The 14,811-nt window shown below is 38.4% G+C and overlaps 1 protein-coding gene across 1 annotated transcript in view; it reads right to left on the reverse strand.

Annotated features, from left to right (window-relative positions):
• gabrd (gamma-aminobutyric acid type A receptor subunit delta) overlaps positions 1-14,811 on the reverse strand; it is an 81,293-nt gene that overhangs the window by 36,718 nt on the left and 29,764 nt on the right. The gene's annotated exons all lie outside the window — the stretch shown is intronic.

A 14,811-nucleotide genomic window follows, 5' to 3' on the forward strand; every position in this document is an offset into this window, starting at 1 on the left:
CACAGATTTTTATACTGTCTTCAGAGATTCAGTTTTTTTGGTGGTACTCGAAACCTTTCTGGGTACCTGCGAAAGGGTGTTCAGCATGGTTAGAAAAATAGTGACAGAGAATAGAACAAGGATGGACAATTCAACCCTTAACTCAACAATGAGTAGATGAGTGTTATGTGTGTGTATATGTGTAAATAAATGAACACTGAAATTCAAGTATTTATTTTATATATATATATATATATATATATATATATATATATATATATATATATATATATATATATATATATATATATATATATATTTATATATATATATATATATTTATATATATATATATATGTATTGTGTATATATATATATATATATATATATATATATATATATATATATATATATATATATATATATATATATATATAATAAAATATATATATATATATATATATATATATATATATATATATATATATATATATATAGCTAGAATTCACTGAAAGTCAAGTATTTCTTATATATATATATATATATATATATATATATATATATATATATGAAATACTTGACTTGGTGAATTCTAGCAGTAAATATACTCCTTAGCCCCGCCCCCAACCACGCCCCCGCCCCACCCCGACCACGCCCCCCCACCCCCCACCTCTCGAAATCGGAGGTCTCAAGGTTGGCAAGTATGATAATTAGCTGACATTAGTTTATTTGTTACCCAACATGAAGCGTAAAAAAAACCTCCAAAAAATGTAATTGCATTGGTTTAAAGTTAGTGTCTGTGTAGGGAAGTGCAGGAGCAAAGGTCACCACCTCTGGCAATGGTGTCGAGGGCGGAGCACCATCAGCTAGGGGCGGGACGGCGAGACACAGCTGGCAGGTGATTAGATTTCACAGGTGGTACGTGTTAATCTAATCATCTGTTGTCTTTAACAGTGAGCGGCCAGCGGAGGAAGAAAAAAAGTGGAGAAAATTGTGCTTGATATATGCATGGAAAAAGTAAAACTCTGTTAAACGGCACGCCTGGCTCCTGTGACGTGATATCCGTGGAACGGGTAGGGATCGACTTCCACAGTGTCATATATTATTTGATATTAATTATAAAGATGTGGCTACCATCTCTCACCCAAAGTCCGTTGAGAAAGACTGACATTGGCTTCAGTTTCTTTGTTACCTAACATGAAGCGTAAAACAGCTCAAAAAAATGTGATTGTATTGGTTTAGAGTTAGTTTGATATAATATTTGATATTAGTTATAAAGATGTGTCTCCCATCTCTCAACCAAAGTCAGCTGGGATGCAAAAAAGCATAAAGATTTAAAATTGGAAATAGTTTAAAATTAGTAATTAAAATAAACCGTATTTCATTTGATTTGATTTCATTATAATACAAACATTTATATTGTTTTCCATTGAGCCTCCCTGTAATTCCAAGCAGGATAAAAAGTAAACAAACAAAAAAAAGTCACTTTATTTAATTTAATGTACTATTTATGTAGTTGAAAAAAAAAAAAGTTTTATGATTTGCTTATAATCCAGCTACTAGTAATTCTTTGACATGTTTATACTATAATATTTCTCATAATAATAATACATTAACATTATAAGGCTCTTTTCAAGGCACTCTAAACCAATTAAAAGCCTTGTATTTTTATTTCGCATAATTAGCTGACATTGGTTTCAGTTGATTTGTTACCCAACATGAAGCAAAAAAAAACAAAAACAAATGTAATTGCATTGGTTTAAATTAAGTTTTATATAATATTTGATATTAATTATAAAGATGTGTCTCCCATATATCACCCGAAGTCAGCTGGGAAAGACTGCAGCTTTTCTGGGATGCCAAACAGCATTAGAATGAGATTAATATGCATTTTATTTATTATTTTAAAAAACGTGTTCATTTTTAATTAGTAATTAAGATTAACAATATTTTGTTTAATTTTATTTAATTATAAAACAAACATTTATATTATTTGGCATTGAGCCTCCCTGTAATTCCAAGCAGGATAAAAAGTTTGTTTTTTTTAATTAAAAAAAAGACACTCTATTTAATATAATTTGCTATTTATGGAGTTTAAAAAAAAGTTTTATGATTTGCTTATAATCCAACTATTAGTAATTATTTGACATGTTTATACAATCCATCCATCCATCCATCCATCCATCCATCTTCTTCCGCTTATCCGAGGTCGGGTCGCGGGGGGGCAGCAGCCTAAGCAGGGAAGCCCAGACCTTCCTCTCCCCAGCCACTTCGTCCAGCTCTTCCCGGGGGATCCCGAGGCATTCCCAGGCCAGCCGGGAGACATAGTCTTCCCAACGTGTCCTGGGTCTTCCCCGTGGCCTCCTACCGGTTGGACGTGCCCTAAACACCTCCCCAGGGAGGCGTTCGGGTGGCATCCTGACTAGATGCCCGAACCACCTCATCTGGCTCCTCTCGATGTGGAGGAGCAGCGGCTTTACTTTGAGCTCCCCCCGGATGACAGAGCTTCTCACCCTATCTCTAAGGGAGAGCCCCGCCACCCGGCGGAGGAAACTCATTTCGGCCGCTTGTACCCGTGATCTTGTCCTTTCGGTCATAACCCAAAGCTCATGACCATAGGTGAGGATGGGAACGTAGATCGACTGGTAAATTGAGAGCTTTGCCTTCCGGCTCAGCTCCTTCTTCACCACAACGGATCGATACAGCGTCCGCATTACTGAAGATGCCGCACCGATCCGCCTGTCGATCTCACGATCCACTCTTCCCCCACTCGTGAACAAGACTCCTAGGTACTTGAACTCCTCCACTTGGGGCAGGGTCTCCTCCCCAACCCGGAGATGGCACTCCACCCTTCTCCGTGCGAGAACCATGGACTCGGACTTGGAGGTGCTGATTCTCATCCCAGTCGCATCACACTCAGCTGCGAACCGATCCAGTGCGAGCTGAAGATCCTGGCCAGATGAAGCCATCAGGACCACATCATATATCATAATAATAATAATACATTAACATTATCAGGTTCTTTTCAAGGTGCTTTAAACCACTGAAAAGCCTTGTATTTTTATTTTTATTTTTTTAATAATTAGCTGACATAGGCTCCAGTTTCTTTGTTACCCAACATGAAGTTAAGGCTTAAAGTTAGTTTGATGTAATATTTGATATTAATTATAAAGATGTGTCTCCCATCTCTCACCCAAAGTCAGCTGAGAAAGACTGCAGCTTTTCTGGGATGCCAAACAGCATAAAGATGCGATTAATTTGCATTGTATTTATTATTTTAAAAAACATGCTCATTTTTAATTAGTAACTGTATATAATTGCATTTGATTTAATTACGATACAAACATTTACATTATTTTGCATTAAGCCTCCCTGTAATTCCAAGCAGGAAAAAAGTACAAAAAAAAAAGTTAGAAAAATTCACTTTATTTAATTTAATCTACTATTTATCTAGTTTTCAAAAAAATAAGTTTTATGATTTTCTTATAATCCAACTGTTAGTAATTATTTGACATGTTTTTACTACAATATATATCATAATAATAATACATTAACATCATAAGGCTCTTTTCAAGGCATGCCTTGTATTTTTATTTTGCATAATTAGCTGACATTGGCTTCAGTTTCTTTGTTACCCAAAATGAAGCGTAAAAAAACTAAAAACATGTAATTGCATTGGTTTAAAGTTAGTTGTATATAACATTTGATATTAATTATAAAGATGCGTCTCCCATCTCTCACCCAAAATCAGCTGGGAAAGACTGCAGCTTTTCTGGGATGCCAAACAGCATAAAGATGAGATTAATATGCATTTTATATATTATTTAAAAAAAACCGCGTTCATTTTTAATTAGTAATTAAAATTAACTGTATTTCATTTGATTTGATTTAATTTTAATACACACTTTTATATTATTTAGCATTGAGCCTCCCTGTACTTCCAAACAGGATAAAAAGTTAAAAAAAAAAAACAATTAAAAAAAAAAAAGAAAAGTCCATCCATCCATTTTCTACCGCTTGTCCCTTTTGGGATCGCGGGGGGTGCTGGAGCCTATCTCAGCTGCATTCGGGCGGAAGGTGGGGTACACCCTGGACAAGTCGCCACCTCCTTTATTTAATTTAATTTACTATTTATGTAGTTTAAAAAAAAAAGTTTTATGATTTGATTATTATCCAACTATTAGTAATTATTTGACATGTGTATACTATAAAATATATCATAATAATAATACATTGACATTATAAGACTCTTTCCAAGGCACTTTAAACCACTTAAAAGCATTGTATTAATATATTATTATTTTTTGCATAATAGGCTGACATTGGCTTCAGTTTCTTTGTTACCCAACATGAAGCGTAAAACAGCTCAAAAAAATGTAATTGCATTGGTTTAAAGTTAGTTTGATATAATATTTTATATTAATTATAAAGATGTGTCTCCCATCTCTCAACCAAAGTCAGCTGTGATGCCAAACAGCATAACGATTTATCATTGTATTTATCATTTTAAAAAACGTGTTCATTTGTAATTAGTAATTAAAATGAACTGTATTTCAATTTATTTGATTTAATTATAATACAAACATGTATATTGTTTGGCAGTGAGCCTCCCTGTAATTCCAAGCAGGATAAGAAGTGGGTGGGAAAAAAAAGTCACTTTATTTAATTTAATGAAATGTATTACTATTTATGTAGTTTTCAAATATCTTTTTTTTTTGAATGATTTGCTTATATGGGCTTCACGGTGGAAGAGGGGTTAGTGCATCTGCCTCACAATACGAAGGTCCTGAGTAGTCTTGGGTTCAATCCCGGGCTCGGGATCTTTCTGTGTGGAGTTTGCATGTTCTCCCCGTGACTGCGTGGGTTCCCTCCGGGTACTCCGGCTTCCTCCCACCTCCAAAGACATGCACCTGGGGATAAGTTGATTGGCAACACTAAATTGGCCCTAGTGTGTGAATGTGAGTGTGAATGTTGTCTGTCTATCTGTGTTGGCCCTGCGATGAGGTGGCGACTTGTCCAGGGTGTACCCCGCCTTCCGCCCGATTGTAGCTGAGATAGGCTCCAGCGCCCCCCGCGACCCCAAAGGGAATAAGCGGTAGAAAATGGATGGATGGATGGATTTGCTTATAATCCAACTATTAGTAATTATTTGACCTGTATATACTAATATATATATATATCATAATAACAATACATTAACATTATAAGGCTCTTTTCAAGGCACTTTAAACCACTTAAAGGGAGTTAAAAGTAAAAACAAACAGTTAAAATACAAGCATGAATTAAAGCTGCTAGCAGCGATGGACGTTACCGACTTTGAGGGCTCATAAAATCCAAACCGGAGCAGTAATTAAAAATCTTTCATCAACTTTTAATCAGAACAGTTCAATCTCTTTCCTGTGCTGATTTGAAGCCGACACGACAAACACGCTCAGAGGAGATAATGTTTGAAAAAAGGTGACTGTTTTTACACAACTTTTGTTTTGAAGGGGGAATTGCAAACGTCCTCTTGATTTTTGCTGGGGGTTGTCAGTGTATGAAATATAGGTCTAAGTGAGACCTACATAGAGTTTTTTGTTTCATGTCTCTACGACATTCCTACTGGGAGTTACAGGCAGTTTTGTCTTCTGTGTTTTCTTCCTAGGGGGCGCTAGAGCGCAATTTTGAGTTTTGGGGTTTGGTTTTTTGATTAGATCGCAATTTTTGCCAGTCCTGATGTATGTGTCCAATTTGGTGAGTTTTGAAGCATGTTAAGGGGGTCAAATTACAGCTCAAAGAGGCGGCGGTATAATAATAAAACGCTAGAAATACAATAGGGTCCTCTGTCCCAAAGGGACTCGGTCCTTAATTAAAGCTCCAAGCAGCGATGGACGGGACCGACTTAAAGGGCTCATAAAATCCAAACCGGAGCAGTAATTAAAACTCTTTCATCAACTTTTAATCGGAAGGGTTCAATCTCTTTCCTGTGCTGATTTGAAGCCGACACGACAAACGCGCTCAGAGGAGATAATGTTTGAAAAAAGGTGACTGTTTTTACACAACTTTTGTTTTGAAGGGGGAATTGCAAACTTCCTGTTGATTTTTGCTGGGGGTTGTCAGTGTATGAAATATAGGTCTAAGTGAGACCTACATAGAGTTTTTTGTTTCAATTCTCTACGACATACCTACTGGGAGTTACAGGCAGTTTTGTCTGTGTTTTCTTCCTAGGGGCGCTATAGCGCAATTTTGAGTTTTGAGGTTTGGTTTTTTGATTAGATCGCAATTTTTGCCAGTCCTGATGTGTGTGTCCAATTTGGTGAGTTTTGAAGCATGTTAAGGGGGTCAAATTACAGCTCAAAGAGATGGCGGTATAATAATAAAACACTAGAAATACAATAGGGTCCTCTGTCCCAAAGGGACTCGGTCCCTAATTAAAGCTGCAAGCAGCGATGGACGGGACCGACTTTGAGGGCTCATAAAATCCAAACCGGAGCAGTAATTAAAACTCTTTCATCAACTTTTAATCGGAAGGGTTCAATCTCTTTCCTGTGCTGATTTGAAGCCGACACGACAAACGCGCTCAGAGGAGATAATGTTTGAAAAAAGGTGACTGACTTTACACAACTATTGTTTTGAAGGGGGAATTGCAAACTTCCTGTTGATTTTTGCTGGGGGTTGTCAGTGTATGAAATATAGGTCTAAGTGAGACCTACATAGAGTTTTTTGTTTCAATTCTCTACGACATACCTACTGGGAGTTACAGGCAGTTTTGTCTGTGTTTTCTTCCTAGGGGGCGCTAGAGCGCAATTTTGAGTTTTGGGGTTTGGTTTTTTGATTAGATCGCAATTTTTGGCAGTACCTGATGTGTGTGTCCAATTTGGTGAGTTTTGAAGCATGTTAAGGGGGTCAAATTACAGCTCAAAGAGGCGGCGGTATAATCATAAAACGCTAGAAATACAATAGGGTCCTCTGTCCCAAAGGGACTCGGTCCCTAATAAAGCCTGCAGCAGAGCAACAATAGAAAATGTTGTATATTTTATTGTATATTATATATAAATTATATACCGTATGAAAGAGGAAATCAAATACAGACAGAAAGACTTTTAGACTATAAAAGACGAATAGAAAAATATAACTATTTGGGTACTTACTAGAATGGAAAAGACACACATTAAATATACATTTTTAAATGTAAACAAATAATCTAGCCACAATTTTAACCCAAATTGTGACGTTATTTCAATGATGTATGACAATTCCCAGTAGGCTCCAAGCTTTCAAACAACTCACCCAAGTTGAAAAATGATCATTGGAGTTCAATTGACCTCCAATTATTCTACTTATTTGAATTCCAGGTGTATAGTGTGGAATAGCCAGTCAGTGTAGTGCAGTACAGCTTTACAACCAGCAGATGGCAGTATTGCACCCCACAACTGGGAGCCTTTAGAGTGGGCGTCATCTTCCATGCAGATAAACAGTCCACTCTGCATCTTATTGCACTTGACAGAATGTCAAATCCACTTCACTCTGTGGACCACGTCCAATAATGACTTTTCACTCAAAGCAAAGACCTGTCGCCACAGATTGACTTTGATGCGCTGGAAAGAAATGCAAGCGAGGAAAGTGGCCCCGTAGAGGCATCGAATGGATATGAGCGCTTGATGGAGGGCCTCCGTGTTTGGTCATCAGTGAATAACTGATGAAAGTCACCTTTGCAGCTACATAGGACGGTCTTGTTCACATGTTCTAGAAGCATCCATAATTCATCCATAAAAATAGCAACTAAAATTATATTCTTGCTGGATCCATTTTATAGCAGCAGCAGCAATTTTAGCCTGGCAATCACTTCCATGCCTGAAATAAATGGGAGCCTTGTGCAAATTAATTAATTAGTGTGTGACTTCTGGATTGTGTTCACAAATTGGTGGCTTCTAAATGTGGAAATGAGGATTTATTTTTATTTTTATTTTTTGCTTGTATTGAGGGTTGTTAACACAGCAAAATCAAACAGGCATTTGTCCTCATTCCAGTGGGACCTCAAGTATGCACGGTTGTACTTCTTTTACATTATTTGTGCAGAAAAGCAACATAATCACAACACAAACTAAGCTTTGCATTCATTCAAATGTAAACACATTTGGTGATCTTAGCTGTTTTAGTCAAAAGTGAGCCATTATTTGAATGTCTTGCCGACCTTATGCACTGTAAACTCAAAATAATGCATTAGAATAAGTAGTGTAAACTCAAAAAATGTTAAAAGTTGTACAAACCCCGTTTCCATATGAGTTGGGAAATTGTGTTAGATGTAAATATAAACGAATACAATGATTTGCAAATCCTTTTCAACCCATATTCAATTGAATGCACTACAAAGACAACATATTTGATGTTCAAACTCATAAACTTTTTTTTTTTTTTTTGCAAATAATAATTAACTTAGAATTTCATGGCTGCAACACGTGCCAAAGTAGTTGGGAAAGGGCATGTTCATCACTGTGCTACATGGCCTTTCCTTTTAACAACACTCAGTAAACGTTTGGGAACTGAGGAAACACATTTTTAAGCTTCTCAGGTGGAATTCTTTCCCATAATTGCTTGATGTACAGCTTAAGTTGTTCAATAGTCCGGGGGTCTCCTTTGTGATATTTTAGGCTTCATAATGTGCCACACATTTTCAATGGGAGACAGGTCTGGACTACAGGCAGGCCAGTCTAGTACCCGCACTCTTTTACTATGAAGCCACGTTGATGTAACACGTGGCTTGGCATTGTCTTGCTGAAATAAGCAGGGGCGTCCATGGTAACGTTGCTTGGATGGCAACATATGTTGCTCCAAAACCTGTATGTACCTTTCAGCATTAATGGCGCCTTCACAGATGTGTAAGTTACCCATGTCTTGGGCACTAATACACCCCCATACCATCACAGATGCTGGCTTTTCAACTGTGCGCCTATAACAATCCGGATGGTTCTTTTCCTCTTTGGTCCGGAGGACACAATGTCCACAGTTTCCAAAAACAATTTGAAATGTGGACTCGTCAGACCACAGAACACTTTTCCACTTTGTATCAGTCCATCTTAGATGAGCTCAGGCCCAGCAAAGCCGACGGCGTTTCTGGGTGTTGTTGATAAACGGTTTTCGCCTTGCATAGGAGAGTTTTAACTTGCACTTACAGATGTAGCGACCAACTGTAGTTACTGACAGTGGGTTTCGTTTCTGAAGTGTTCCTGAGCCCATGTGGTGATATCCTTTACACACTGATGTCGTTTGTTGATGCAGTACAGCCTGAGGGATCAAAGGTCACGGGCTTAGCTGCTTACGTGCAGTGATTTCTCCAGATTCTCTGAACCCTTTGATGATATTACGGACCGTAGATGGTGAAATCCCTAAATTCCTTGCAATAGCTGGTTGAGAAAGTTTTTTCTTAAACTGTTCAACAATTTGCTCACGAATTTGTTGACAAAGTGGTGACCCTCGCCCCATCCTTGTTTGTGAATGTCTGAGCATTTCATGGAATCTATTTTTATACCCAATCATGGCACCCACCTGTTCCCAATTTGCCTGTTCACCTGTGGGATGTTCCAAATAAGTGTTTGATGAGCATTCCTCAACTTTATCAGTATTTATTGCCACCTTTCCCAACTTCTTTGTCACGTGTTGCTGGCAACAAATTCTAAAGTTAATGATTATTTGCAAAAAAAAAAAATGTTTATGAGTTTGAACATCAAATATGTAGTCTTTGTAGCATGGGTTGAAAATGATTTGCAAATCATTGTATTCCGTTTATATTTACATCTAACACAATTTCCCAACTCATATGGAAACAGGGTTTGTATATGAGGCTTCCATGAGATATTTTCATCTATTACTACTCCTAAGAATGAATTTTGTTGAACATATTCTATTGGTGTATCATCAATAACAATCCTGATGGGTATATTACTTTTGCGATTGCTAAAGAGCATGATTTTGGTCTTCTTTAAATTCAGAGACAATTTGTTAGTATTAAACCAAGTTTTTAACTTGATCATCTCCTCAGTTACAGAGGCCAGAAGTTGCTTCACGTCGTCACCTGCACATGTCATGGTCGTATCGTCAGCAAAGAGGATGAACTTCAGCAGTGTTGATACTTTACATATTTCGTTGATGTACATTATAAATAGTGTGGGTCCTAGTATCGACCCCTGGGGGACTCCACAGGTTATGTTCATGAGTGTAGATCAGACCTGGGCAAATTAAGGCCCGGGGGCCACATGCGGCCCGTTAAGCTTCTCAATCTGGCCCGCCGATATTCCCAAATAATTTTTTTAGATGTTTAAGATGTAAAGTGTAGCTGCCATTATGATGTGCAGTGATGTTTTCTAATGACCGTAAGTCTTCAACTATACTAAGTCTTTCAATGCTTGGAATCTGCGCTTTTGGATGATATACTAGTTACTATGGTCATCTAATTAGTTACTATGGTCATCTAATTAGTTACTATGGTCATCTAACTAGCTACTATGGTAATCGACGTCACAGCAACTCAGACGAGGCACCAAGCAGTGTGGGAGGGAAGCGTTTCCACAGACGCGGAAGGAGATTTTCACAACAAAGTTCTAAAGCTTAGTGATATATCACATATATCAGATTGTAGGTGGGTGTATTTTGTACCCTTCACGATCATATTTCACTGTTTGTTGCATTTTTGCTGCGTTTCACTTGATTGTAAAATATGTCGATCCAAAGGGGGTGTGACGTTCATATGTTGTCAATATTCAGTGTTTTATCCTTCATAGAAAAATGTAAAATTCCATTCCGTTTTTTAAGGCGGTCTGTCATGACGTTTTTAGCATTCAATCAGACATTATTGTGAGGTTTTGTTATAGTGTTCCTAAAAATAGACAATTTTTTTCTTTAAATGTGGCCCCCGAGTCAAAATAATTGCCCAGGCCTGGTGTAGATTGATGTTGGTCAATCTGAACAATCTGCGGTCTCTCATTCAAGTAGCTCTTCAGCCATTTCCCTGCCACTCCCCTTACGCCATAGTTACTTCCTTGGGTAAATGCGACAATGAACAAAATACTTAGGTGAGCATATTGGAATCCAATGGTCCAGTGATGTACTTTTTTAAATATTCAGTATTAATATAAGACTGTATTTTCTCCCCTTGAAAACAATGTTTTTGATGTAAGCCTTAGACTTTAAGGCTTCACACCAACAAGTGGCGCCAAACCTCTCCCTGAGCAAGTCGGCTTTTCTTCCTGTCACTCACACATATAGACACAACAACCAGAATAGGAGGACTTATGATGCTAATGTTAAGATAATAGTGATCAATGAAGCAGAGTTGAGCACCTCAGAGCATGATGATCTTTGTGTCTGCGATCATGACAATTTTTCTACAAACAGGTCTTGAAAAAGGAGGAGACTTATATTAAGGGTCCCATATCCATGTCACTATACGCAATATGTCTGTGTGAAAGTATCTACAGTCTGCAGCTCACAGACTCATGCAGAGTTAAACATTTTAATTGCTCTCCCGGGGAAATACATTTGACAATTGTGGCCCTCCACCCATGACGAACAACTCAGAGGGTCTATTTCCGCTCTTTCAAAGCCCTGCTCCTCAGCCGTCTTTGTGACGGAGAAAGCCGACATTAAACAGACGGGAGAAAGAGAATAAAAGTTCTCAAAATGATGGCAGCTTTTGGTGAATTTGAATTTAATTGTGTCGACTTTAGTGCATTATACACATAATCCAATTGTATACATCAAAATCAAGCCTTAATAAGGAGTGGGCATATATGTCAACACAAGCCACTGAAGGTGAAATGAATATTAAATATAAGACTTTCGACCTGTCTTTAAGTACTCATCTATCCATTTGTGTTACAGGGAATCTGGAGCCTACCCCATTCATACAATAGCATGCCATGTCCAATATATGTTCCCATAAGTTGTAATGCACTTTATTTTACCAATATACCGCATTTTCCGGACTGTGAAGCTCACTTTTTTCATAGTTTGGTTGTACCTGTCACTTATAGCCAGGTGTGACTTATGTATCTACAAACGTAAAAACATATGTTCGATTTAGTTATGGGGTTGGGGGGTGGCGCTGAGAGGGCTCCGGACTAAGGAGGGCAGGTCTCTACCACGACTTTGGCCCGGAGAATCTCAGATAATGCAAACAGTTTATTTCTAAACGTATCTAATCTAATTGTAAGATTGGCAAATGTGGGTTTATAGGTTGCCCCAGTCAGAATGAGTCCGTTTTAATCTTTAAAACCATCCTTTACATAGACACCCCTTTTAGACCAGTTGATCTGCCGTCTCTTTTCTGCTCTGCCGCCCTCTCCTGCGTGGAGATGAGGCACTAGCTGTCCAAAGTCGGGACCCAGGGTGGACCACTCATCTGTGCATCAGTTTGGGACGTCTCTGCGCTGCTGACATGTCTCCACTCAAGATGATCCCCTGCTGGCCCCACTATGGACTGGACTCTCACACTATTATGTTCGATTCACTATGAACTGGACGCTCACACTATTATGTTAGATTCACTATGGACTGGACTCTTTATGCTAGATCCACTATGGACTAGACTCTCACACTATTATGTTAGATCCATCATGGACTGGACTCTCACACTATTATGTTAGATCCACTATGGACTGGACTCTCACACTATTATGCTAGATCCACTATGGACTGGACTCTTTATGCTAGATCCACTATGGACTGGACTCTCACACTATTATGCTAGATTTACTATGGACTAGACACTCACACTATTATGTTAGATCCACTATGGACTAGACTCTCACACTATTATGTTAGATCCACTATGGACTGGTCTCTTACGCTATTATGTTAGATCCACCATGGACTGGACTCTCACACTATTATGTTAGATCCACTATGGACTGGCCTCTCACACTATTATGTTAGATCCACTATGGACTGGACACTCACACTATTATGTTAGATCCACTATGGACAGGTCCCTCACACTATTATGTTAGATCCACTATGGACTGGACTCTCACACTATTATGTTAGATCCACTATGGACTGGAGTCTCACACTATTATGTTAGATCCACCATGGACTGGACTCTCACACTATTATGTTAGATCCACTATGGACTGGTCTCTCACACTATTATGTTAGATCCACCATGGACTGGACTCTCACACTATTATGTTAGATCCACTATGGACTGGACTCTCACATTATTACGTTAGATCCACTATGGACTGGACTCTCACACTATTATGTTAGATCCACTATGGACTGGACTCTCACACTATTATGTTAGATCCACTATGGACTGGACTCTCACACAATTAACTAGATCCATTCGACGTCCATTGCACCGGTTGCCCAGAGGGGGGGTGAATGGGGGGATGGTGGGGTGGGTCTGCGTTCCCCTCCAAGGTTTCTCATTGTATCCCATTGGGTTGAGTTTTTTCTTGCCCTGATGAAGGTTCTGGGCCGAGGATGTCGTGGTGGCTTGTGCAGCCCTTTGAGACACTTGTGATTTAGAGCTATATAAACACATTTTGATTGATTGATTGATTGATTGATGTGTTATGTTGACATATCGTACATCAGGGATATTTAACTAAATTGTTTTGGGGGCCACATTTCCAGAAATTTAAAGACCAGGGGCCCGGACTTCTCCCTTCATATTAGCCTTGTTTTGTATATTCTGGAGAACCAGCGTCTTATCATCTACTTGTTATGAAAAAAGACCAATGAAAAGCTGCCATATGTAAATCCAAGTCAGGGGTGTCAAAATATTATTACAAAAAAACATGAACATTGGAATTTAAACAAAAAAACAAATGTAATTTAACAAGAAAATGTTGTAATATTGACACCAATAATTTTTCTTACATGAAAACTGTCATTACAAATGATAAAAACGTATAATTGGCAGATTGATCTGAAGTTAAGCTATAGATATTTAATAGGGATGTCCGATAATGGCTTTTTGCCGATATCCGATATTCCGATATTGTCCAACTTTTTAATTACCGATACCGATATCAACCGATATATACAGTCGTGGAATTAACACATTATTATGCCTAATTTGGACAACCAGGTATGGTGATGATAAGGCACTTTTTATTTTTTATTTTATAAAATAAAATAAGATAAATAAATTTAAAAAAAAATTTTGAATAAAAAGGAAGTGAAACAATATAAAAACAGTTACATAGAAACTAGTAATTAATGAAAATTAGTCAAATTAACTGTTAAAAGTTAGTACTATTAGTGGACCAGCAGCACGCACAATCATGTGTGCTTACGGACTGTATCCCTTGCAGACTGTACTGATATATATTGATATATAATGTAGGAACCAGAATATTAATAACAGAAAGAAACGACCCTTTTGTGTGAATGAGTGTAAATGGGGTAGGGAGGTTTTTTTGGGTTGGTGCACTAATTGTAAGTGTATCTTGTGTTTTTTATGTTGATTTAATTAAAAAATAATAATAAATAAAAAAAAAAACATCCATCCATCCATCTTCTTCCGCTTATCCGAGGTCGGGTCGCGGGGGCAGCAGCCTAAGCAGGGAAGCCCAGACTTCCCTCTCCCCAGCCACTTCGTCCAGCTCTTCCTGGGGGATCCCGAGGCGTTCCCAGGCCAGCCGGGAGACATAGTCTTCCCAACGTGTCCTGGGTCTTCCCCGTGGCCTCCTATCGGTCGGACGTGCCCTAAACACCTCTCGAGGGAGGCGATCGGGTGGCATCCTGACCAGATGCCCGAACCACCTCATCTGGCTCCTCTCGATGTGGAGGAGCAGCGGCTTTACTTTGAGCTCCCCGCGGATGACAGAGCTTCTCACCCTATCTCTA

Source organism: Nerophis lumbriciformis, linkage group LG01 (assembly GCF_033978685.3).
Source record: "Nerophis lumbriciformis linkage group LG01, RoL_Nlum_v2.1, whole genome shotgun sequence".
Taxonomy (NCBI): domain Eukaryota; kingdom Metazoa; phylum Chordata; class Actinopteri; order Syngnathiformes; family Syngnathidae; genus Nerophis; species Nerophis lumbriciformis.